The 27,759-nt window shown below is 32.4% G+C and overlaps 1 protein-coding gene and 1 long non-coding RNA gene across 2 annotated transcripts in view; one reads left to right on the top strand and one right to left on the bottom strand.

Moving 5' to 3' along the window:
• LOC125068823 (parapinopsin-like) overlaps positions 1-27,759 on the bottom strand; it is a 115,879-nt gene that overhangs the window by 8,025 nt on the left and 80,095 nt on the right. The window lies entirely within an intron of this gene.
• LOC125068824 lies at positions 1,270-16,637 on the top strand. The gene is made up of 6 exons (XR_007119794.1): positions 1,270-1,349; positions 3,151-3,226; positions 8,619-8,706; positions 10,395-10,571; positions 15,580-15,715; positions 15,882-16,637. It is a non-coding gene; the product is annotated as an uncharacterized LOC125068824 (long non-coding RNA).

Genomic DNA, 27,759 nt, shown 5'->3' with positions numbered 1-27,759 from the left:
CCAGCATATATGTTGAAAATCATTGTTGTGATGAGTTTCAACGCTGGTATTCTGTGGCCGCCAATAACTACGTACGTCACGTCGTCGAGATACATATCTTTATCATAGAATAATCGATTTTCAAATAATATTATTATTTTTGTTTCTAATTTACGTCATGATCTATTTATTTATGAGTGTGTCTTTGATATTATGTATATTTGGAGCCAGAGACGATTACAGGGCACACCTCTGCCAAACATAGACAATTTATCATGTACGACATATTAAATTGCACCGCGTTGAATGTTACGTAAAAAGGGTCGCTGTTGTGAACATAGTTTTCATCTTTAGGGAATTACAGAGTCGTTTCCAATAATTGTTTGTGCAAAAAATATCACAAAATCGAGTTCTGTAAGCACCATGTGACTTTTTTTTATATATTTGTGTTGAATTGAATTTGTAAGATATAAACATGAATAAATTAATTTCAATAAAATTAAATTTTACGTTTAAGTTATCCTTCCATATATAAGCAAATATACGTATATAAAGCCTAACTGTGACATCATTTCCATCGCGCACGAAGACATTTGGCAACTTTTTTTTTTGTCGCATCAGCAAAAAATGGAATCCACTACCATGTTCCACTCCTCTTATAATCTGGTTTCCTTCAAACGAGGCGTGAAGAGGTATCTTGCGGGCCGGCATGGCGGCTTGTGCAGTTCATGCTTCCTGACTGGTGGAGTTGAGCCATATGCTAAACCGGTTAGTATATATAAAAAAGCTTGTCTATTTGACACGAACAAATAACAATCACACACGCCAGTATAGTGTTTGTGTATACTTAAAGTTGTGTTTGCGTTTTTAAATGTGTGCGTGCGTAACGTGGTTAGATATTGTATTGGTAGTGACGTATTTTTAATGTGTGCTACCTCACCCCCCGCTACAAATGCATCCCACACTTAATATTCACACTTATTTGTATTGAGAACTTTAAATTTTATTTACGAAGTAATGTTAGTTTATTAACGTACTGAAACAACAGAAAAATCGCTTATCCATTGATGGTATGGTGGATTTTTTTTATACTTTTCTAGCTGTATACGTAATTATTAGCTACGATATGTGTTAAGATCTTAGTCTTCCTACATAATTGCACTGGGGTTCTTCCAATACGGCCGTTCTTTAGTTCGATTACGTATCTTTTTTAATCTTTTCCTGCTCAAGTCGCGTTATGGTCTAAACAGGTATCGTATATGTTTATATTTATACCACGATTACGTATGTATATGGGCTTCGGTGATTCGGCGCAGTGTTCATCGAACAGGCCCTGTGATCTGATGGTGTATTGTGGATCTTGTTCTAAGGTAAATTATAACATTCTTTATAATAATATATTTTCATAACAACGTTATTTAAATATAGGTAATTATTTTAAAGATTATTAAATAAAATAAAATATATATTTTTTATAAATATTTGAAAGTAAGTGTTCTTATTTGAATAATTTGAACGTTTTTTGTTATTGTTTATGGTAACATATAATGCTAATATTTCAATCAAACAAGATATAATATTTTACGTATGAATTATACTGAATTATAGTGACAATTTTATTAAAAAATAAATTGTATATATATATATATATATATATATAAATATAGTGTACGTTTAAGGTTAATGTCACTATTAAAGACATATTATAAAAGAAATTGAACTTCAAAATATGATCTAATTTTCAATATGAATGCTTTCGATAGAAGCTAGTCTCGTATATAAAAAAACAGGAAGTTGCGGAAATCGATTACCTAAAGAAGGCATGAGTCACCAGGCTGATAATTATAATAATTCCTTTGTAAAAAGTATATTGAATTACGTGATTGATAATATTGACTTACAGCAACCGTGAATGTTCATAAGAGGCTTAAAGCTTATTACGCCACTTTGTACAATTTTTCCTCAAGGATTATATATATGGGAGTATTTCATTCAATAAAACATGGAGGTTTACCCGCAATGTTTTCCTTAACCGAGCACAACATAATATTATTCACACTATTTTAATGGCATTCCATAGCATTTATATAACAGGTTTATTGTCTAAATAATTTTTTTCTCTTTAATATTTTATTGATATTTGATGACATTAATTAGTGTCACTGTGGGTTGAAACATTTCTGCACAATACGGTCCAATTAACATCAGCATAAATAAAGCAGGTGAAGTCTCAGGGATTTTTTTCCTAATTTGAATCCGTTATTATCTCTTTAATGTCCAGATTATTATACTCTACCTTTTTGACTGTCTTGTTGATCTGCTGCTCGCGATGCCAAACCATAAAAAGGTAAAGGTTTTTCAGCCGAAATATTCTGCGCAGCATGTCTTCTTACATACTTCTCTGTCGAACGTCATCTCACAAGAAACATTCTTTCTAACTATATCGTCTTTCACACAAACCATCCATCTTTGGTCGTCTCCTACCTCTATAAACATCCACATCCATGCTCAAGACCTTCCTCACAACATGGTCCTCATTCCTCCGCATAAAATGCCCATACCATGACAGCCGGTTTCCACATAGCTTCTCGGTTACCGGTGCCACTTTCAAACTTCCCTCTCCAACTCCTGTGCCTCTGAAAGTACGTAAAGTATCCTGCGCCAGAATTATTTTCAATCGTGACGTATCTGCCGTCTATCAGATTATTGATGGATGAGCATCGGATGAGGGGATAGAGAGTAGGGATAGAGCGCACACTCTTATGGATTATAGTATTTCCTGGTTGGCTAGTCTCCTGGAGATTGTCCACTGTGACTGAAATCGGCCAAGAAAACATCAACATAATTAAGGCTTTATATTAATCTTAACTTGTATATTTTATTAGTCCATAGATAATATCCCAAATTTGTAACTCCTATTAATGTGAAAATATTAGATAAGTAACATCAACACTTTGACAACCGCTGAGTTTATCGCCTGTTATTCACAGATATGGGGTGTTTATTTTCCAAGTGTTGGTACGATTTTGGCAGTCAATAAGAAAGAGAAACGTTGTTTAAAGATATTTGAATTTTAATTTGAATTCGAATAGTCTTATTTCAATGATCTAGTTATTTGATAAAAGAAAAATAGAACTACATATGTTTATTTGTGATTTTTTTTGTTCGCAGAATCAAAAAATCTGGGTTTATTTGATTAAAAGGGCAGCTTGTGAAAAAAATTGCACTCCTTCAACTCCAAAACTATGTAAGTAACATTACATTATATTAAATAGATTTTTTATGAATTTTTTCTTTACATGTGAAATATAGAGGAAAAAAATATGGCCCTATAGAATAATAGTCATAACAACACGAATACGTTACTTATTACGTGAACAATACATTAAGAAATTGTTACATGTAACATGCAGAATACTCGAATACTAGATAACAGTTTTGTACACTTTATGTTTTAGTAAGAAAGAAAGAATTTGTTGAATTGTTCTTCGCTGGACGATTCAAAACTATTAATAATTTTTTGGGGATAAATTCTACAAATTTATACAATACGATACGTTTTCGATTCTATTCTATCCAACTTCGACTTTTTCCTCATAATTATAATACAGCTAAATCGTAACTGAGGATCAATTCTACGAATTTATAACGATCACGATTTGTTACCGATTCAATTTCGATCGTAAAGCCACTGGATCGTTGTGTTAGTTGAATAGAAAAAATCGTGTGCTTAACTGATACCACGCGAGCCACTTCACCCAAATGCAAGAACATAATTTAAAAAGGAATATAAACAATATTAGTTCATCACAGGAGGATCATGTTGTACTGAACCCCACCACTAATCTGGCTGCCTATGAAACAGCATACATTTGGAAAACCAGGAGATTCACCACCCGGACAAACAATAGAGTAGTTTTAGTGGAAACAAAATCAATGTTAAATATTGCTTTTTTTTAATTTTTTTTTTTTAAATATTGTGACTGGCGCTCAACGTATGGGGCTCAGCAGCGTAGAAACTTTGCCAAATTATAAACGCGATCAAAAAATCCCGTGCATTAATCTGAACCAAGTTTCAAGAAGTATTTCAATACTATTTTCTGTGGACTACAAGAATAAATACGTCAAAAGAAGAAAGAGGATTCTGAAGACAGTAATCGGTATTAATTTGCTATAAGTACTGAGTAGCGTATCCTTACCAAAATTCCTTTTTTATCTAAAACCCCCTAGGTTTGTTTATAAAAATAAGAGTGATGTGAATCCCTCTCCTTCTAGTATCGAGGGTATTGAAAGTATCGATATATAATCTGTCTAGCGATTTTAGTGTCCCTGGTAGTAAAAGAATAGTAAATACCAATATGGATCCAAAAGAACTTTTAAAATTCGTATTAACGTATAGTGGTGATGATATTTGACAGCGTATTCATAAATTATACAATTATTTAATTACTAAACTAGTACGAGGAGAGAGTCCGGAAAAAGTATTGTTGTTGTTGAGCAAGTTTGAAGGAAAAGCCGCGTTGTGCTAGTATGGTAGAACACTCATTTAATTACTTTAATAAACAAATAAAAATAATAATAAAATAAATACTCATTTATATATATCATATCATATATACTTTCAATAATTAGAATTGTCTAATATAAATCCTAAAGATAGTTATAAAGATTTAATATTCGAGTTAAAACGTAAAATTATTTTTTATGTTAAAAAATAAGCGATTCAGCAATAGTAGAGGAAATAATGTAACCTTATATAAATATGGCTCAAAATACTTTAAGAAATAGTTTACCGTTCCATGATAAAATATATGTGTCAAATTGTAACTTTATTGATATCGCAACTTAAATATTGTACACACACACACACACAGAAGCCGAAGGGAGATTTGATAATATAAAACAAAAATTTTCAAATAGGTATATGCGAATAATAAATAATGCAGTCCCATATAAACTGATTTTTTTTCTCATTTTAATCACCAAAAGCAATATAATCAACCAAGATTTTATAAAATAAAAAATTAATTCATTGATAATATTTATCAAAGATTATCAATGCGTCCAAATATGAATCCTTGGAATCCAAATCCTAATAATATATTTATCAAGCCTCAACACACTTATTTTAAAAATCAAAATAGAATATCACAGAATAAAACCGAGGCTGTTACTATGAGAACATCCTCTCAAATGAGATCAGGACAAATTAATTTCGGAAAAGGGATGGGAGGTTGAAGAGGTGTATTATCATGATGATACTGAAACTGCGGAAAAATATTTTCAGTATTTATATGAATATAAATTTTTTATTAAAAATTATAATGAACCGAATACGTCAAATTTAATAAAATAGAGTTTAATCATGTCAAATCATATTTACCATATTTTGAGATTGATGAACCTTTTTTAAAAAATTTGTTTGACACCGGTAGTCAACGGTAATTTATTACTTCTGAAGCTGCGCAATATTTTAAAGAAATATAAAATATAAAACAAAATGTTATAATTAAGACCACACATGGTATAACAAGCCAAAATGGTTTAATAGAGACACCATATTTGAATAATTATTTCGGTTCTGGTGACAGTTCAATGAAATCTCATATTTACAATTTAGTGATAAATATGATATTTTAATGGGTATAGAAATGATAAAGCAAATAAATGCAAAATAAGATTTAAAGGAACGGAAATTAAATTTGCGACAAATTGAAATTTTAATTTACCATATAACAATTAATAATTTATTAAATATAAAAGATTTATGTGACACATTAATTATTTATTTACGGAAGATGTAAAAAATAGTCTAACGACTTCTATTAAACATAAAATAAATTTAATAGATAATGATCCTATTTACCAACGTCCTTTTAGGTTACCTCAAACTCAACAAGAAGAAGTAAATAAACAAATAAATAAATTGTTAAACGAATAAATATCATAAAACTTAGTCGTCTCCAGTACACATTGTTCCAAAAAATTGACCAAACATAGCTTTACCAAATATAGATGTTATTTTCGAAATAACAAGGAAATAATTATTTTTCAACAGTTGACCTTACTTCGGGATATCACCAAATTTTAATAGATAAAGATTCTGATTTTCTTCGTATGAAACTTCAGAGGAGTATAATTGTAAAATTGCAAATATAACAAAAAATCAACAAGAAAAATAATAACTTTAATCGTGTATTTAATAATAAGATTAAAGAAAAGGTGGCTATATCATTATTACTACAAGCTCAAAGTTTGTAAAACATAGCTGAAAGATTAGCAACAGCGATAACATTCGCAGAAAACAAAATATACCACTATAGTGTACTTACTCGTGAATCTCAAAATTTAAAAAATACCTTTAATAATATTTCGAAAGATTGAGTTATTTCCAATAATATTAATACATAGACATAGAATCCTTTCTGTAGAAAGTAAGATAATTAATCAAATTGTATATTTTATAATTAGTATACCTCTAGTTAAATCTAGATCCAAAACAATCCCTCCTGTACTATCCTATTATGCGAAAAGTTACTTTAGCCTACAATTGTGAAGATATATATGAAGATAATGATTGTTTTAAAATTAATAATTTAAGTTTTGAAGGCAGCATTATACAAATACTTGGATACCAGTGAAATAGATACATAAGCAGCCCGTAAATGTCCCACTGCTGGGATAAAGGCCTCCTCTCCCTTTGAGGAGAAGGTTTGGAGCATATTCCACCACGCTGCTCCAATGCGGGTTGGCGGAATACACATGTGGCTGAATTTCGTTGAAATTAGACACATGCAGGTTTCCTCACGATGTTTTCCTTCACCGCCGAGCACGAGATGAATTATAAACACAAATTAAGCACATGAAATTTCAGTGGTGCCTGCCTGGGTTTGAACCCGAAATCATCGGTTAAGATGCACGCGTTCTAACCACTGGGCCATCTCGGCTCCTGTGAAATAGATGTTTTGTACAAAAAGGAAAGTAATAAATGATGTTCCAATGAAATGGCCAGAGGAAGAGGTATTACAGTTATCATTTAAAAACTATTTATATGTTTTTCAAGAAAACTATTGAGGTAAGCCTTAATTGTAAGGAACATCAAGAAATATTATGGACAAAAGGATCTAAAATACTATATGGTGAAAACTGTCAATTAAATATTTCTCGCGTAAGAATTATGCAAACTGAAAAGTCAAAGGATAAAATTATTATTGCAACTAAAGAATTAGAAAAATTATAAGTGGCTACTGAAATAGAATTAACCTACGACACTTGAAAAATAAAATCAAAACTCAAGCAATTAAAATAAATTCAATCTTTTGATGAGAATGTTCAACATAATATTATTAAATATAGTTGGATAATTATTGTTACAATAATGTATAATAGCATTGTTTTTGTGAAAATTCACAGATCCAAGGCTCGTTTGAAACCATGAATTTCAAATTTAGAGGGGGATAGTCATGTCACCCAAATGCAAGGACATAATTTTAAAAGTAATATTAGTTCGTCGAAGAAGGATCAGATTAAAGAAGTTATGTAATACCCTGGACTTCAAGGAATGAATTTTAAAGACTAAACAAAAAGAAGACTATGAAGTAATTAACAAAGTAATATTTACAGGCTTTGTTCTGAGCCCCACCACTAACCTAAGTACTGCCTATAAAACAGGATACATTTGGAAAACCAGGAGATTCACCACCCAGACAGACAGTAGAGTAATTTTAGTGTAAATTTAATTTTGTAAAATCTTAATAATAGAACGGATATATTTATTTTTGAAAGTTTTTTTTTTTCAAATATTTTTACTCGCGCATGAGAAGTTCTACTTCGTCAGCGTAGTTAAATAGCTTCTAATTGCATGAATATAATTATTATTGTGATAAATGTAATGTTTTCATTTCTCATCATTTATTAAAAAAAAAACCAATTTCAATTTATGAAAAGAAAAGGTGTGAAGGCGTGTAGGTATGTCGAGCGACTTGACACTTAATAGGTAGTTTACCGACTAACTTGTGTGCGCACTCAGTATAACAATTAACTCATAATTTTTTATAACGCATCATAATAAGTGAAACATTACAAACTCAACGACAACGAAATCGGATCGATTCGATTGCGATATCTTGCCAATATGTCCGTAGGTTTATACGTTTGAATAATATATTCTGATTTGAGACGATCTTGCAACAATTAATTATGAATAGCCGAAACTAGATAACGTATGTAAATCTCAAATGTCATATTTGGAATAAATATAAATTTGAATTGATTTGGATAACTCTTTTTAACTCTCTTTTAAAAATTGTATACACTAATTATCCTTACAAATTTATTAATATGTTTATATAACGTATATATATAATATAGCTCAGTACCTTTTTATATGTCTTTTAAAAAGAAGAAATATTAACCATTCCTTAAAACATCAATGCGCAACCAACCTTGGGAACTTGGATGCTATGTCCCTTTCGCCTGTTACCCGGGCTCACTCTTTAAGCCGGAACACAACAATATGAGAAGTGGCATGTATCTACCCTTATGGACTTGCAAATGGTACTACCACCAAATAGAGTAGTAGTTGTGGGCTATATTTAATAAAAACATCGAAACGATAACAATTTTTGTTTATCTTATAGGTCGACTTCATCAATGCTTCCTTTGCAAAAATGTTGCTTCTGTATATCGCTGAGAAAAGGATGTTTTATTATGGCATATATGAAACTGGTATAGTATAACTTTTTTTTTTTTATTAATATATTATTTTTATTATCCATTAAAACCATATGTAATTTTAAACTAGAGTAATGAAGATAATCATTTACTTTTCAACGCAAATGAAAAACACTTGGTCTTGGACTTAGGATATTTTTTATTTATAGCAAGAGGTATCCACTGCCCATACCGAAACCAATAGACATTAGACATGTATGAAATGTTACCCATTCTTTATGCCAATGCGCCACCAACCTTAGAAGCCCTCTTAATATATCCCTTGATCCACAATTACAGTAGTATGTTCACAAACCAAAGCGAAACACAACCGTTCTTATAAGTAGCGGTAGAATAATCCATTCATTCGATTGTCACCATATATGACTAGGGATTGCAATCCGGAAAAACGGATCCGGTAATCCGGCGGATCCGGCATCATTATACGTCTACCGGATTCGATACCAATATACCGGATTCGGGGACCGGATCCGGTGCTAGCAATTTTGGCAAAATGATAGAACTGTTGCATGAGTAGACACTTTAAATGCGCTTAATTGTTAAAAACTCTTTAATTTAGGCTTGATTAAATTACATCGTTAATGTACTGCATAACATCCTATCAGCACTCCTTAAAAAACTTCGGTTCGGAACTGATATTATTGGCATGAGCAAGAGTCATGGTCAAAGTAGGTAAGCTTATGAATTGTTATGAACAGCTGTGCTTCGTACATTAGCTATGATTAGCTATGGTCGATATTTAATATAAAAATAATGAAGAGAATGCAGATGACCGCCTGGCAACAATACCAACAACATCAAATGAATCAGATACAGGTGACGAAGACACAACGAATGATGGTGAACAAGGAGTTACAGTTACAATAACTGATCCTCGTCAAGCTTATCTTTCTAAGGCAGAAGTAATTCTTAGATACAATGATTTTCTTCAATAAGTGCGAAAAGTGGTAAAGCTTTTTAAAAGATTGTCTACTAAAAACGATATGTAAGTGCAAACGTATGCCTAGACGAAACAGGTAAAGAATAACGCCTTACTTTGGGTTACCGCTAAAAACTTAATTAATTTTTTTTTACGTAAGTTGTTGAAACTATTTTTTTTATTATAATACAAACTCAATATTGGTATATACAATTGTGCCACTGTATAGGCAATTGTGCCACTCATTAGACAGATTTATCAAATAGTATTTAACAGAACCGAATTCCCATCGATCCGGCCAGATCCGGTCGGAATCCGGTCGAATCCGGCCGGACTGAAAATCACGCCGGATTGCAATCCCTATATATGACCATCTAACCACCTCATGTGGCAGAATTATAAAGCTGGACATTTTGAGGCCCTGGGTGGAAATAGACAGTTTGCTAAAAGTTATTAGATGTTTTGTCAAGAACGTCCTAGCAACAACCATGACTTGGAAAGTTGGTTGTTGCATTCTCGGAAGCATGTTAGGCTTTTGTTTGTGCCTTCGATCTTTTTCTATGTCGAAGTAACGACCCATTACCTTTTAGAATTAATAAATAGAGAGTATGTTTAATTTGCTAATTCAAGTCGAAATTGAAAACGCCAATGTTCCGTCAAACTTAGCCAATGCTGTCGTTAAAGTTCAATGTCAAAATTTTTTATCTGTCTGGAAATCCTGTGAAGGTAATAAGCTAAACTGACACTACTTCTATCATTTCAGATTGGGATCATTATCGTCACCATAACATCTGGGGTTAATATAGGTACTGAAATCACTAAATTAAATCAAAAATATCAATATATAAGTTTTTTGTGGATTGCAGTCATCTCTATATTTTTCTTCGCCGTATTTTTGACCCTTTTATTCAATATAATTCTTCTCGTTGGATTACATAAGGTAATGCTTTATTTTATATTATTATGATAAATGTAATTTTGCCGATTCATAAATTACAATCAATTGATACAAAAAAGGTTTCTAAATAAAGCGTATTTTGTAATATAAGATTATGTAGAAGACAAAAAAGCATGGAGCTAATACTTGGTGACTTTGAGGCGGGATATAATTGTATTTAACTAATATAATGTATACAAGTGTAGAAGCGATTGAGAGTGCTTCGTAATTAATATTCATAAAATTGGTAAAATACGTCATAAAAGCTTAAATTAGTGCAAGTGCTCACACAATAAAAGCCTGAAAACGAATACGAGTGACTTAACTTCACAAAAAGTGTCGAAAACTGCTACAAAAGTGCCGATATTACTGTGATAACATACCCTACAATACACAAACCGAACTGTCATTCAACGGTCATTGACTAGATTGACTTGACATACAGTAATACCAACCTCGGCAAACGAAAGTTGCGTTCCGTTTTGAACACTCCTGGGTTGCCAAGTAAAAATTGTAAAAATTATAATTTCTACCGAAAAAAAAAAAAAAAAAAAAAAAAAAAAAAAAATAAATAAATAAATAAATAAGAATATCTGAATATAATAATATCTAATATTATTATAAATACGTAAGTAACAGTAACAGAATAAAAAAATGGATAACCAAATGGAACTTTTATTTTCGAAAATAAAACTAGAGATGGAGAAACAAACCGTAACTTTAACTGATTCTATTACTAAAGCAGTACTGAAAGAGATGGAAGAAAAACTTCCAATAATAGAAGAAAATAAACTATTGAAAAGTGAAGTACAGACGTTAAACGCAAAAGTAAAACGCCTAGAATTGAGTAAAAGGGACAACAATTTGATATTTTATGGCTTTGAGGAGATAAAAGAAAACAAAAACATAGTAGAAAAAATATCAAAAACTTTAAAAGATGCGGGCATTGAAATTTTTAATCAAGATATAAATAAAGCATTTAGTATTGGAAAAGTCGGAAAAAAACCACGCCCAATTTTAGTAAACATGTTAAACTCCTGAAAAAAGGATACATATTACGTAACAAGAAACTGCTGCCTATAAAAATCTTTGTCTCAGAAGACTTTGATAACGAAGTATTAGAAAAGAGACGACAACTTTTACCCCAACTAAAGGAAGAAAGAAGCAAAGGTCATATTGCGTTCATAAAGTACGATAAATTAGTAATAAAAGAAGATAATTTTGTCTCACGAGATAAAAGGAAGAGAGAAGAATCCACCTCACCAAAAACAACAAATGACACAGGGAACGCGCAGCCTAAAATCAATAAAATAAATGCTTTTGACCGGATGTATAAAAACAGGTCGCACTCAACATCGGGACTTGTTAAACAATAGCAACCAACGAACACCAGAAACCGGAAGACCGAAGAAGATAGTATAAAAATACACCCATTAGAAAAAAACTATATATTACCCCATACATATAAACATAAAAACTCAAAGATAAACGAAAACACAAATGAAAATTTTAAAAACTGCACCCCAAGCCGGCTGGTCCCCGTGGGGGAAGTTGACCAACACCCTCCAACAAATATATCAAATACATCAACTAAAACAACATTTGAATGTAATACAAAATTAAATATACTCAAAAGAACTAGTCTTTACATTTGTACACTAAACACACGGACCTTGAGAACACCAGAAAGTTTGCACGAGCTAGAGCTAGCAATAAAAAACATCAAGTGTGACATTCTGGGCATAAGTGAGATGCGCAGATTAGGAGAAGGAATAGAAGAAAGAAGAGACCATATTATATACCATAAAGGTGAAATAGCGGGACATAGAGGAATAGGATTTTTGATAAAAGTCAAACTTAAAAACCAAATTATTGGGTTTGAAGGAATATCAGATAGAATAGCTGTGTTACATATTAATTTACCAAGACATACAAAAATTTGGACAGTTATTCAAGTCTACTCACCAACAGAACAAGCAACCAGAAATGACATATCAAACTTTTACGAAAAATTGACAGAAGTTACTGAAAAATATTCAAAAAACAATATCGTGCTTATGGGTGACTTCAACGCTCAAGTAGGCGCACAACAAGCAGGGGAAGATCATATAATAGGAAAATATAGCAAAGGGAAAAGAAGTAAAAACGGTGAACAATTAGTTGAATTCTTACTTGAGCAAAACCTAACAATTCTCAATTCAAAATTTCGCAAAAAAGCTAAAAACAAGTGGACTTGGGTGTCTCCAGATGGAAAGACTAGAAACGAAATTGACTACATAATAACTAATAATCTACAGGCCTTTACTGACACGGGAGTAGTACAAAATCTAAACTTTAACACTAACCATCGCATGGTACGGAGCTGTATAAATGAAAGAGGATTTAAAAAGCCTAGACCGAAAGCAATTCTAATGCACTACCTAAAAAACACGAGTAAAAACAGGGACTCAAAAGATACCATAGAAGACCTAAGGGAAATTCTAACCTCAGATATGGATCTAAACGAAAAATACGAAAGAATAGAAACCAAGCTCAAAGAGCAGGCAGAATATCAAACAACTAAACCGAAAGTATCCTATTTAAGCGAAAAAACTATGAAGCTTCTTGAAGAAAGAAGGAACTTAATATCAAAGAAGAATAAGAAAGAAAATCAAAAAGAAATTTCAGACTTTAGTAAACAGATACGCGAAAATATGAGAAGGGACCGAATAAAAAGAAGAACCAAAACTATAGAGAAGCACATAGACAAAACAGGAGGTACAAGAAAAGCACTCAAAGAACTTCGAGAAAAAGGAAAAGAATGGATAACAAAACTAAATGGTAAAGAACTATTAACCACTTCCCGCAGCAAAATCCAAAATATAGCAACGAACTATTATAGGTCATTATATCAAAAACACAGCCCAAATCAAACAGAAATATGCTTGCCCGATACAGAATATAAAACAGAAAATTATAGCACCCAAGACATTGAAGACATACCAGAAATATTACAATCGGAAGTAGAAAAAGCTATAAAAAGTCAGAAGATGGAAAAAGCTCCTGGACCCGATAGAATCACTAACGAACTAATTAGAGGTACCATTGAAGAAATAAGTCCAATTCTAACACAGATGTTCAAGGAGATAGTACATACAGGCATAATTCCAAGTAAATGGGCAGAATCACATATAATACTGTTACATAAGAAAGGTTCAAAAGATGACATCGGGAACTACAGACCTATATCGCTCATTTCAAATGTATATAAGATTTTTGCTAAAATAATTCTAGACAGAATATCTCTCAGGCTTGACGAAAACCAACCAGTGGAACAGGCAGGGTTCAGAAAAAATTTCAGTACAATTGACCACATACATACAATCAAACAACTTATACAAAAATACAATGAATATAAGAAACCTATATACTTAGCTTTTATTGATTATTCCAAAGCTTTCGACAGCCTCAAGCACGAATACGTTTGGAAAAGTCTACAAGAACAGGGGATACATGAAGCCTATGTAAACATAATTAAAGACGTTTATAGACAAAGTAAAGCGCGTATCCGACTAGAATCTATAGGAAATGCCTTTAGAATTGAAAAGGGAGTCAGACAGGGTGACCCGCTGTCACCAAAGCTGTTTACAGCAGTACTCGAACAAATGTTCAGACAACTGGAGTGGGAACATCTAGGTCTGAACATAAACGGAGTACGATTGAGTCACCTAAGATTTGCAGATGACCTTGTTATATTGGAAGAAGACCCTAAGGTACTGGAGACCATGGTACAAACCCTAGTAGGCTTAAGTAAGATGGTAGGTCTTGATATTAACACAAGTAAAACCAAAATGATGACAAACTCAGTACCTACAGATATAACCATCAATGGACAAAAAATTGAATATGTAGAAGAATACGTCTATCTTGGACAGATAATATCTCCAAGTGATCAAATGTCAAAGGAAATAGACAAAAGAATTGCGATTGGGTGGAAAAAATATTGGGCTTTGAAAGAAATTATGAAAAGCAAGGAACTAAGCTTAAAGATCAAGAAAAAAGCTTTCGATGTCTGTATTCTGCCTTGCATCACATATGGCTGTGAAACCTGGGCCCTGACGAAACAACATAGAGACAAACTGGAGAAATGTCAAAAAAGCATGGAAAGGAGCATGCTAAGTATAAAATTGAAAGATAAAGAAGGAAGTGCAAATATAAGGCGTAAAACGAAACTAACGGACATACTCTTACGAATTGATCAACTTAAATGGAGATGGACTGGACATATGCTTCGCTGTAAAATAGAAAAATGGAGCAAACGAGTGACAGTGTGGTACCCAAGAGATGGAGTTAGGAGTAGAGGTCGCAAAGTTAGAAGATGGGAAGATGAACTAAAATTGACCCTAGGACCCTTTTGGACCAGAGCAGCAGCAGACAGGCAGCAGTGGAAAGAATTGGAGGAGGCCTTTGCCGTAAGGCACACCGAATTAAGAGACATTATTTAGTAGAAATATTTACTTTTAACGTAATTCCTTTGTAAACTTTTGTAAAGTGTAAGTTTCGGGAATAAAAGGCTCTATTATTATTATTATTATTAATATAATGTATATCAAACGGTTCTTCTCGATAGAATTAACATTCCGAACCGGTGGTTAGATTAGCTTTACTTGATATATTTGTATAAAATGACAAATCAAAATTGCTTTTAAAAGTCTACTTGAATAAAGTATATTTTGATTGTTGGTTATATATTTCTAAAGATCTGATGATGGTAAACAGAATGTGAATCTTAATCGAAGATTATCAGATCAAATCTGGGCAACGATTACTGAATTTACGACATTTAGTGTATGGGGGTAAGGAAAATATTGCGTCCGTATATCCAACCCACAATGCAACAGATGCAAAATACTCTACAAACTTCTCCTCCCACAGAGGATAGTTCTTAATCCAGCAGTGGACTATGGACATTTCGCCTATTCAGGCAAATTTATATTCATTTATATTAAATGTATCATTCTTTTTTTTTCAGAATAAACCTGGTTACGTAAAAGCTTATATTATTTATTATACAATACTTATTTTTATTTTCGTGGGTATTGTAGTCAGGTCAATTAACAAAGCAAATACTGAATTGTCAGATATTTTTTTAAGAATTATACAATTATGTAAGTATATTTAATAGTGTTTTATTAGTTATTATTGCATTACAAAATAAAAATATTGTTATATGATTGTTTGATTTGAAAAAAAAAATTAATGCGGTCTATTCTTGATATTATTGTTTAGATTTTTTAAATATCTGTTTCTTATATAAAAAAAAACTATTTTCAGTTGTATCCATCTATTTCATCCTCGTCTACTCAAGTTACTACATCAGTATGAAAAAGACGTCTGAACAAACCGTTTAATGCATGAAATATTTTCATAATATCACTGGAACAAGGTTTTACTCGGCTTCTAGTAGGACAGGCAGAAATGAACTGGCAGAAATTGTAACGTAAGGAAAAAGCTTTATGCCCCCTCCAGGTGACCTTTCCTCTTTCTCTATTTCTTTTATATAAAATTATTTAATATTATTTTTTGGTATTGTTTTAATTCATATGATTTTTTTAAGAATAATTTGATTTCTTGTCTTTAAATTATTCTCAACCAAGTGTCCCTCTTCCTTTTAGTAAATTCCAATGGCAGGAGAAGTAATTTAAACGAATCTTAAATTTATATATTACATGTGATTTGCTAATAGATCCGCTATATTATGCATTACAAAAATATTGTGATGAATATACATATTATACTATTATACTGAAATACTTATATCCACGGACATTCAAAACCCCCCTTTTCACAAATCTATTTTGACTACTTTATGTATCTCGAGCAGTGATGTCACATCAATTCAAGGTCAATTTTTTTATTTATCTTTACCCGTCCTTCCATTGAAATCGACTGTATGTACTAGGGATATAATTAAATTCTTATTACAATAACTAGCTATGTAATATTATTTATGATTATGCAATTATGTATCATTTTCCTTATACGTTACATATTATTACATATTATTTAGTTATTTATTTTAAAGCTAACATGGACCGGGAGATGATGACACAAAATACTAGGTCATTTGTACCAGTATGGCGGTTTTTCAGGGGTCTATTTAGGTAAAGGCAAAAAGGAAAATGATGGTCATAGCGCTCGCACCGGCGGCGGCCCAATCGCGTGGGCGTTAATCGAACGCGTCGGATAAATAACGAGTGTCGAACGATTTGTTCCACAAAACAAATGACCTAGTATTTTGTGTCATCATCTCCCGGTCTAACATGTTTATGTAATACTGCACGAATACGAAGCATCAGTAAGTGCTTATTATTATTTTTTTACAATCGAAAACTGTATTGCGCCGAAATGCTCATTCCGGCAAATATTTTAATTTTAATATTAATCATTTTCCCATCAATAAAGCGTAAACCATTAAAAAATTGTAGCTTATGAACAAAACACTAATTAAGTACTTTAAGTCGTTTAATTATAATAAATAAAAAACCAAAATACTTTTATTGAATAGTTTAACATGGAGATTCAGCGAGAGAAGTTTATTTTTTGTTTCTTTGCTTAATAACTTTTTTCCTGTTCATTTTGGCACAAAATTAGGTTTAAACGAATTTATAGAACATGTCTTTCTGAAAATTGTGCTCTATATTTTTTTTCATTTTGGTCAATTTGAAACGCTGTTACAGCGCTCCCCCAACGGGGACAAGGGCGCCAACCCCACAAACTTGGGGTTAAGGTTGTATTGACGCCCCCTACATGTCCCACAAATAAAATCGCGTCCTTTAGGAAATGTTCAGTTGGGCCCTAAAATTGTAACATTTCAATGGACTAATTCATTATTTATTTCCATTTTTCCCTATAATTAAGGACAATGTTACGTATATTTTTTATGATATAATGTCATTGCAATGTCATTGCAACCGTACCAGATGCCTAAAACATTTTTTTAATATATTTATCAATATTTTCGGCCATGTTATGTTATGAATATGAAAAGTAAAGGATAAGACGTATTTGTTTTGTTTTTTTTTTACCCGCGCGAAGCCGTATTTTCATCTACTTATTTTATATTCTTGCTAATTATAGTGGACCTTAGTCTGGTAATTGTTGAAATATTAAATATTTTACAGTATCAATATACCATTTAAGCGTAAGAACCGTGTTGGAATTGACGGCTGTGTTATAGACGCAAACTTGTAAAGTCGATCAGTTTAAGTAAATATGACATTTAATACATATTTTGAACAAGATATAAGTCAATCAAAGGTACATATCTGGTAAGAAATAATTTTTGACTTTGTCGCAGTCGGATAGTTATCGTTCAGAAATACTTCGCTAACGTTACTTCGCACGCGATCTGTCATTTTCGATTTACTTCGACAAGGTACCACATCTCGAGATGAGCACTTCATCATCATTATTTATTATTATTATTTTAAAACTACTACTTAGATGTTGAATTATAAAAAAATATATATTGGACAACATCACATACATTACTCAGATCCCAATGTAAGTAGCTCTTGTGTTATGGAAAATCAGAAGTAACGACGGTACCACATACACCCAGACCCAAGACAATATAGAAAACTTATGAACTTTTTCTACATCGACTCGGCCGGTAATCGAACCCAGGACCTTGGAGTGGCGTACCCATGAGAACCGGTGTACACACTACTCGACCACGGAGGTCGTCAATTCGTTCAATCGTTTGATCTATATTATGATAGTGTTAACTCATGAACACTTTTGTCAGGAAAATTAAGTTATCGATGTAGATCAATTATTTAACATACTAAATAAATGTATAATTTCTAATAAGCGCTTATATTTTTATATGATATAGGTAGGTAGACCACCAACCTTGGGAAATATCCCTCGTACCTGTGATAACACTGGTTTACTCACCCTTCAAACCGAAACACAACAATACTGAGTACTGCTGTTTGGTGGCAGATGTCAAACAAGTAGTATCTTGGTAAATTTAAAAATTGCGTTTGATATAATTTGATCGTGCACTTAACGTCAAAAACAAAAATGTTGCTAATTAAAACCTGGTGTTTGACTTTATGCACTCTCTAAATCCGACTAAATACCTCTCAATAAGCCGCTTATACTGAGTTTACTTACAGAGCTAAAGTCAGAAATAATTTCGAGGAACCAAAACATGTAGGTATCTACAATAACACTAACTTTCTGTACTAATATTAATACGCCACGGACTCAGGTCTGTTACGCTTACACGGATAAACTACTGAATCAAATTTGATGAAATTGAGCATAAAGATAGCTTGAACACCAAAGAAGGATTTAGCATTCATTATAAATCATTGGTGAGGCACCAGTATCTTTTAACATCACCGTCGTGGTATTTAGAACAAAACGACAGTCTTAATAAGTCTAGTCTTTGAGGAAAATTGTAACTATATCCAAAAATATGAAAATACTACAGAATGTTTTACAACGTTCACAGATTTTTTGTAATTAGACAATACAAACCGCTACGGCTCTGCGTTTTGCGTTTTAATATCTTCGAAAATATTCATTTAAATTACATGCTGTGAAGGGCCATGTTGATCTATATGAAATGCACTATGTATTTAAGGTGCTTTATTGGATAAGGACTGATGCTGTATTGCTTAAAATCGCTTCGAAAATAAGCCATTATTTCTCGGAAAAAGTAATGGATAAAAAATTATTATTGTGGGTTATCCCTAAGAGATAGACACATATCATCACGGATCTTTTTTGTAGACTTTTTTAAGATGTACCATACAGTAGTACATTATTTCGATCTATCTCGTAGGGTTCAGCCAGCGTTTGAAATGTAAACGCAAAAAATGTGTTCATTTATGACATTACTTTAGAAACCTCTAAAATTATCAGTGTTTCTCTACTATATTGTGCATGTATTATACATATAAACCTTCCTCTTGAATCAATCTATCTTAATCCGTTGTGTAATTGTAAAAATCAGCGGTAAGCGACTTTGTTTTATACTAAGTGATGTGTAAATTTAATAAATAAAGCTATTTTTAAGTGATAACTTCTTATGAGAAACGACTTCTTTACGGAACGCGTTACGGCACCAGTCTGTCTGGCTTCCCATTCTCTTACGCACCCGCATCAAAATCCGTTGGGTAATTTTAAAGATCTAAGCATACACAGGGACAGACAGACAGCGGTAAGCGATGTTGTTTTATACTATGTAATGGATAATGGATAAGGTATATATTTCATAGTAGGTTTATTCCTTGCCCAGAGAATTGCAATTCAACGGGATGATACTACTAGAATTCTTGCCAACATTTACGCATTCATGATTTGTACAGTAACATATATGTCAGATAACAGTAAAATATATGTCAGATAAATAAGAACAGATGCTCTATTGTATATTTAAATAAGATTGTTATTTAAAAAAACACGTATTCAGAATAATATTATACAGGTAGATGATAAAAAAGCGTGGTGATCTATACACATCATCATCGTGGTCATTTAATTGGAAACGAGTAATTACTGAGTTTATTAACGGTTCGGTTCGTAAGGTTAATTCATTTAATGTTATCATGTAAGGACTACACAAAAGTGCTTGTAAAAACCAGCTTGAATGAAGTTTATTTTGATATAGACTTCATACAAGCGAAATCATAACCAAAAACTAGTAAAAAATCAACATAAGTAAGTAAGTATTTTATGCGATTACTTTTTACGAATGGACCGTCATCAAAGCAAAAGAACTATAAATAAGGGTTAGCAGGGGATAAAAAAATCACAAATCCGTTCTAACTAACACTTTTATCTGTGACGAGCCATCTCATCTTAGTTACTACCAACGCTTTCTTATCAAGTTTTATAATTAAAGGTCATTCTGGATCTGTTTGAATAGTATTCAGTAAGGGACAATTAATTTTAAATTCTAAATCAGATTATTAAAAATTGAAAAAGTCTCTCCGTCTTACATCCCAGGGAAGCTCGCGGATTGTGCTCCCGTAACAGGTTAGCTGAACCGTGTCCTTTAACACATGATGTTCCCTATGTATAATAATTTTATTAATGTTATTGCTATTTAAAAAAGTCTTACTGTATAAATCATGACCGTTTTAAATTGAAGAAAGAATGCTAGCAACATTTCTCCGCCTATCCACAATACTTTTTTACATGGCGTAAAAAGAACTATGGCATCAGGCAATGACCCTACCAATGGAAACATTAAGACGGGATACTTGCATCTAACTTAAAATTTTGGTTATGTTATTTTTACGAATATCAAAGAAGTATACAAAAAATCTACGACATTAACGAGCCTCTGTCAAATGAAGCCGCTCTTGTTCGAACATTATTGAGAAACAGACATTTGAACTCCAACGTTTTGCTGCGATATTAATGTCTTCCTGAACGATGTTGACAAAGACAGCATTCTAACTATCTAGAGACCAGCCAACAGTGATGGACATACTGTAGTACAACGTTTGTGTGCAAATGCAGGTGCACTTTCCAAAGGGACAACAAATCTGACAAGACTTGTTGTCACCAAGACTGAAAGAGTTCGGACGCAGGACCAACGTGGCTTTACGTGGTTTTCGAAACACACATCCAATTTTGGCCCACTATGGAGAATTTTCCGATTAAAATATTTTAATAACCTAACTCTGTTTGAACTTAGGACCTCGGCATCTATGGCGTTAGATGTGGACACTTGACTAACGAGGCAATCAGATATATAATAATATTATAGTATTGTTAGTAACGAACCTCTCATTACAAAACCGATAGGTACCGTCGTATTCAATTTTAATGACGTCACCGCCTTTGACACTTAATTAGGACACATGAAACTAATGAGATATAAATTGTTAAACTAGATTGAAATTTCAAATTACCTGAATTGAATTTAATTTATTGATGTAAAAACCACTGAGGGATATTTTAACTAGGCTGTTCCACTGCGGAATGGTATACATATCAATGCTTCCAAAGTGTACATATCCCTGAAATAAACGAAACCAACGTATATCAGATGTAAATCTATCAACGCATTATCAGCAAATCTGTTCCTCATTATTCCTGGCCTTAGCTCAGTAGGACTTACAAGCTGTTACTTCGAACATAGCTTGAAATGAAATAAAATTAAAACATTGAAATACATTTTATTAAATACAAGAACATGAAATTCACGCTTGTCACGTTAATGGTCTAACTTGAGGTGGCAAGTTTGGAAACAACCGATTACACGACAATCGTCTACATCAAATGTGGTAGAAAGAGAAAGATACAGTGGCACGACAATCTGTGCCATAGTTGAAATATCGCGTCCCTTAATAAGAATCTGTTTCGAAATATTTTCGTAGAATTAATAAAGAGAACGATTATAATTCTGTGACATAAAAAAGTATTAAAAAACCATTTTTTTTTCTAAAAATAAATAAATGTAATGAACCTCTTTTTAACATTGACAAAATTAACAATGAAAAAAAAAAAAAATAACTAAACAGATTCGTATTTAACAACCAAAAAAAATTAGGAACTAAGATGTTATGATCCACGTGCACAGGCACGTAACTACAGCGTCTACTACTTCCTCACCCGGAACACAACATAATGTTGTTGTGCGGTAGAATATCTGATGAGTAGGTACATGAAACCTATCTAGAAAGGTGATTATAAAAGCCGTAAGTAACACAATCTTTTGTCATCTTAATATATTTGGGATGTTCGAGGCTTTGTAACCAAATGCAGCCATAAACTTTTTAGAAGCGATTTTTTTCGTCCCTAAAATAGTTATTTAATATGGAATCATTTACCTTAATAGTAGTTGAGATAAGACACGAAATGGAGCTTGAATAAATTTAATGTCACGAGATAAGCTAACACATACTTACATACTATTTTATTACTATTATATTGCCTTAGGTAACATTTTAGATATTCTATAGCTATTCTATTATTTACAATCGGTTTCCGTAAATATTTTCGTGATCCCTTTGGGAGAAAAACCACAATAACCATATCCCATAAAGGGGTAAAAATAAATAGCAATGTTATTCGATTCGTTATTTATTTATTGTGCATGTATTATACATATAAACCTTCCTCTTGAATCAATCTATCTTAATCCGTTGTGTAATTGTAAAAATCAGCGGTAAGCGACTTTGTTTTATACTAAGTGATGTGTAAATTTAATAAATAAAGCTATTTTTAAGTGATAACTTCTTATGAGAAACGACTTCTTTACGGAACGCGTTACGGCACCAGTCTGTCTGGCTTCCCATTCTCTTACGCACCCGCATCAAAATCCGTTGGGTAATTTTAAAGATCTAAGCATACACAGGGACAGACAGACAGCGGTAAGCGATGTTGTTTTATACTATGTAATGGATAATGGATAAGGTATATATTTCATAGTAGGTTTATTCCTTGCCCAGAGAATTGCAATTCAACGGGATGATACTACTAGAATTCTTGCCAACATTTACGCATTCATGATTTGTACAGTAACATATATGTCAGATAACAGTAAAATATATGTCAGATAAATAAGAACAGATGCTCTATTGTATATTTAAATAAGATTGTTATTTAAAAAAACACGTATTCAGAATAATATTATACAGGTAGATGATAAAAAAGCGTGGTGATCTATACACATCATCATCGTGGTCATTTAATTGGAAACGAGTAATTACTGAGTTTATTAACGGTTCGGTTCGTAAGGTTAATTCATTTAATGTTATCATGTAAGGACTACACAAAAGTGCTTGTAAAAACCAGCTTGAATGAAGTTTATTTTGATATAGACTTCATACAAGCGAAATCATAACCAAAAACTAGTAAAAAATCAACATAAGTAAGTAAGTATTTTATGCGATTACTTTTTACGAATGGACCGTCATCAAAGCAAAAGAACTATAAATAAGGGTTAGCAGGGGATAAAAAAATCACAAATCCGTTCTAACTAACACTTTTATCTGTGACGAGCCATCTCATCTTAGTTACTACCAACGCTTTCTTATCAAGTTTTATAATTAAAGGTCATTCTGGATCTGTTTGAATAGTATTCAGTAAGGGACAATTAATTTTAAATTCTAAATCAGATTATTAAAAATTGAAAAAGTCTCTCCGTCTTACATCCCAGGGAAGCTCGCGGATTGTGCTCCCGTAACAGGTTAGCTGAACCGTGTCCTTTAACACATGATGTTCCCTATGTATAATAATTTTATTAATGTTATTGCTATTTAAAAAAGTCTTACTGTATAAATCATGACCGTTTTAAATTGAAGAAAGAATGCTAGCAACATTTCTCCGCCTATCCACAATACTTTTTTACATGGCGTAAAAAGAACTATGGCATCAGGCAATGACCCTACCAATGGAAACATTAAGACGGGATACTTGCATCTAACTTAAAATTTTGGTTATGTTATTTTTACGAATATCAAAGAAGTATACAAAAAATCTACGACATTAACGAGCCTCTGTCAAATGAAGCCGCTCTTGTTCGAACATTATTGAGAAACAGACATTTGAACTCCAACGTTTTGCTGCGATATTAATGTCTTCCTGAACGATGTTGACAAAGACAGCATTCTAACTATCTAGAGACCAGCCAACAGTGATGGACATACTGTAGTACAACGTTTGTGTGCAAATGCAGGTGCACTTTCCAAAGGGACAACAAATCTGACAAGACTTGTTGTCACCAAGACTGAAAGAGTTCGGACGCAGGACCAACGTGGCTTTACGTGGTTTTCGAAACACACATCCAATTTTGGCCCACTATGGAGAATTTTCCGATTAAAATATTTTAATAACCTAACTCTGTTTGAACTTAGGACCTCGGCATCTATGGCGTTAGATGTGGACACTTGACTAACGAGGCAATCAGATATATAATAATATTATAGTATTGTTAGTAACGAACCTCTCATTACAAAACCGATAGGTACCGTCGTATTCAATTTTAATGACGTCACCGCCTTTGACACTTAATTAGGACACATGAAACTAATGAGATATAAATTGTTAAACTAGATTGAAATTTCAAATTACCTGAATTGAATTTAATTTATTGATGTAAAAACCACTGAGGGATATTTTAACTAGGCTGTTCCACTGCGGAATGGTATACATATCAATGCTTCCAAAGTGTACATATCCCTGAAATAAACGAAACCAACGTATATCAGATGTAAATCTATCAACGCATTATCAGCAAATCTGTTCCTCATTATTCCTGGCCTTAGCTCAGTAGGACTTACAAGCTGTTACTTCGAACATAGCTTGAAATGAAATAAAATTAAAACATTGAAATACATTTTATTAAATACAAGAACATGAAATTCACGCTTGTCACGTTAATGGTCTAACTTGAGGTGGCAAGTTTGGAAACAACCGATTACACGACAATCGTCTACATCAAATGTGGTAGAAAGAGAAAGATACAGTGGCACGACAATCTGTGCCATAGTTGAAATATCGCGTCCCTTAATAAGAATCTGTTTCGAAATATTTTCGTAGAATTAATAAAGAGAACGATTATAATTCTGTGACATAAAAAAGTATTAAAAAACCATTTTTTTTTCTAAAAATAAATAAATGTAATGAACCTCTTTTTAACATTGACAAAATTAACAATGAAAAAAAAAAAAAATAACTAAACAGATTCGTATTTAACAACCAAAAAAAATTAGGAACTAAGATGTTATGATCCACGTGCACAGGCACGTAACTACAGCGTCTACTACTTCCTCACCCGGAACACAACATAATGTTGTTGTGCGGTAGAATATCTGATGAGTAGGTACATGAAACCTATCTAGAAAGGTGATTATAAAAGCCGTAAGTAACACAATCTTTTGTCATCTTAATATATTTGGGATGTTCGAGGCTTTGTAACCAAATGCAGCCATAAACTTTTTAGAAGCGATTTTTTTCGTCCCTAAAATAGTTATTTAATATGGAATCATTTACCTTAATAGTAGTTGAGATAAGACACGAAATGGAGCTTGAATAAATTTAATGTCACGAGATAAGCTAACACATACTTACATACTATTTTATTACTATTATATTGCCTTAGGTAACATTTTAGATATTCTATAGCTATTCTATTATTTACAATCGGTTTCCGTAAATATTTTCGTGATCCCTTTGGGAGAAAAACCACAATAACCATATCCCATAAAGGGGTAAAAATAAATAGCAATGTTATTCGATTCGTTATTTATTTATTGCATAATATTTATTAAACTTCTAATAAAAATATAAAGCTATCGATTGCAAGCTTGAAACGTCTAAAATACCGTAAGGTAAAATGATTAATTATTTACACAGACACAGACAGTTTATATTCAAAGTTGGGTTCGCAATTAAAGGGACGAAACAAAAAAATAGACGAAAAATTGCACGGACAAAAAATTCCGTGTAGCTTCAATTGTTAATTACAAAAAATAAATCTTGCATAGAGGATTCGATTGGACTAAATTCTCGAATGCGAAGCAAATATATAACAAGAGCAATGATGTAGGTTAAATTAAATTTTAGACATCATTGGAGATTATTGTTATGCTCCATTATTTCAAAGCGAGAATCGAATGCGTTGAAAGCCATTTTCATTTTCTGCCATTTGTTGCCGAAGCCGAAGCCTTAGCCAAAAGTGTTGGTTGAAGGTGGCCAAAGCTGAAACCGAAGGTGATATTAACGAAAATAGAATACGTATGTTTTCCATCACCGCCGAGCACGAGATCAATTATATACACAAATTAAGCACATGAATATTCTGTGGTGCCTGCCTGGGTTTGAACCGGCAATCATCGGTTAAGATGCACGCGTTCTAACCACTGGGCCATCTCGGCTTTTTTAATGAGGCAAATATTTGCCTAAATTATCCGCAATTCAATGACTCGTAGTCTTTCACCACTGTTTTATTTCTATGTAAAAGCTGTCAAACGGGGTCACCAGGTGGAAAGTGACTTTTATCGCTCATGAACATCTGCAACACCGCAAGACGACAACGACTTTAGGATGCTGTTGCAATATGTTGACTTATTTAATTTACTCGCATCTTAAACTTTGCGTTTATTTCATGATTGCAATAGTTGCTAAATTACCGAATCATTTTATCAAACAAAGCAAGTGAAAACCCTGACCTCATTTCACCTCAATTAATGATTATTCACTTTCAATATAAATTGTTTTATGACAAAGTAATATATATATTGATAGTTCATAGCTATTAATTTACAGATCTTGACCAATTGGTGGCATATATATCTTTGCCTGTAACTTTACCAGTGCGAGACGAGAATTTTTATTAAAAATAAGAAGATTCCATACAAAATTCGGACATAATTGTGACATCGTGTACGTGTCTAATTCTCGTTGATCTCGTGTTCCATGTCCTCAAGAAGAAACTTTAATATTTGTACCAATTGGAGGTAAATACACATATGTATCTAGCAGAATTTCAATCGACACTTCCAGATTTGCTCATGACGTTTCCTTTCGACCCAATACGCGAGCTATGGCATAAATATAAAATAAATTATTTTCGATCATTTTTAGGTGAAGAGCCGGTTTTTTTGACGAATACTAAATATTTAATTTTTTTGCGAACATCTTTACTTTGTTGCTCCCAATAGTTGTGATCGACAGACGCATTTTACTGTTCGCAGTCCAAAGACCAAGCTGAGCCGATCTCTATAATTTTTGTCACAAAGTTTATTACAATATACGTGACTACAAACCTAATAATCCATAAGTATCTTTAATAAGTTTCTGTTGAAATAAAACTAGTTTTTAACGGATTTAATCGCGTATATTAATTATTTTTAACATCCCGACGTTTCGATCACTTTGCAGTGTTCGTGGTCACGGGCAGACTCCGTTAAAAACTAGTTTTATTTCAATGTGTAATAATCGCGAAAATCTAAGACAACATTATAAGTTTCTGGTTTGACATAGATAAAGCCGAGTAGCAAAAACTTTTTATCTGAATTTTAATAAAGACAACTTTCAACATTATAAATTGCTTGTACACAGCGAATGAGGTTTTGGAAAACGAAATTATGGCTCAAGTATCAGAGTAATAATTAGTTCACTTTTTATAAGATTTCTTGAGCTCTTTGATTATTTAACGCTCTAATTTAAGTATCAA

The sequence above is a fragment of the Vanessa atalanta genome, chromosome 14 (assembly GCF_905147765.1).
Source record: "Vanessa atalanta chromosome 14, ilVanAtal1.2, whole genome shotgun sequence".
Taxonomy (NCBI): domain Eukaryota; kingdom Metazoa; phylum Arthropoda; class Insecta; order Lepidoptera; family Nymphalidae; genus Vanessa; species Vanessa atalanta.
The sequence above is the reverse complement of the archived record's forward strand: the minus strand, read 5'-3'. Positions and strand labels throughout refer to the sequence as shown.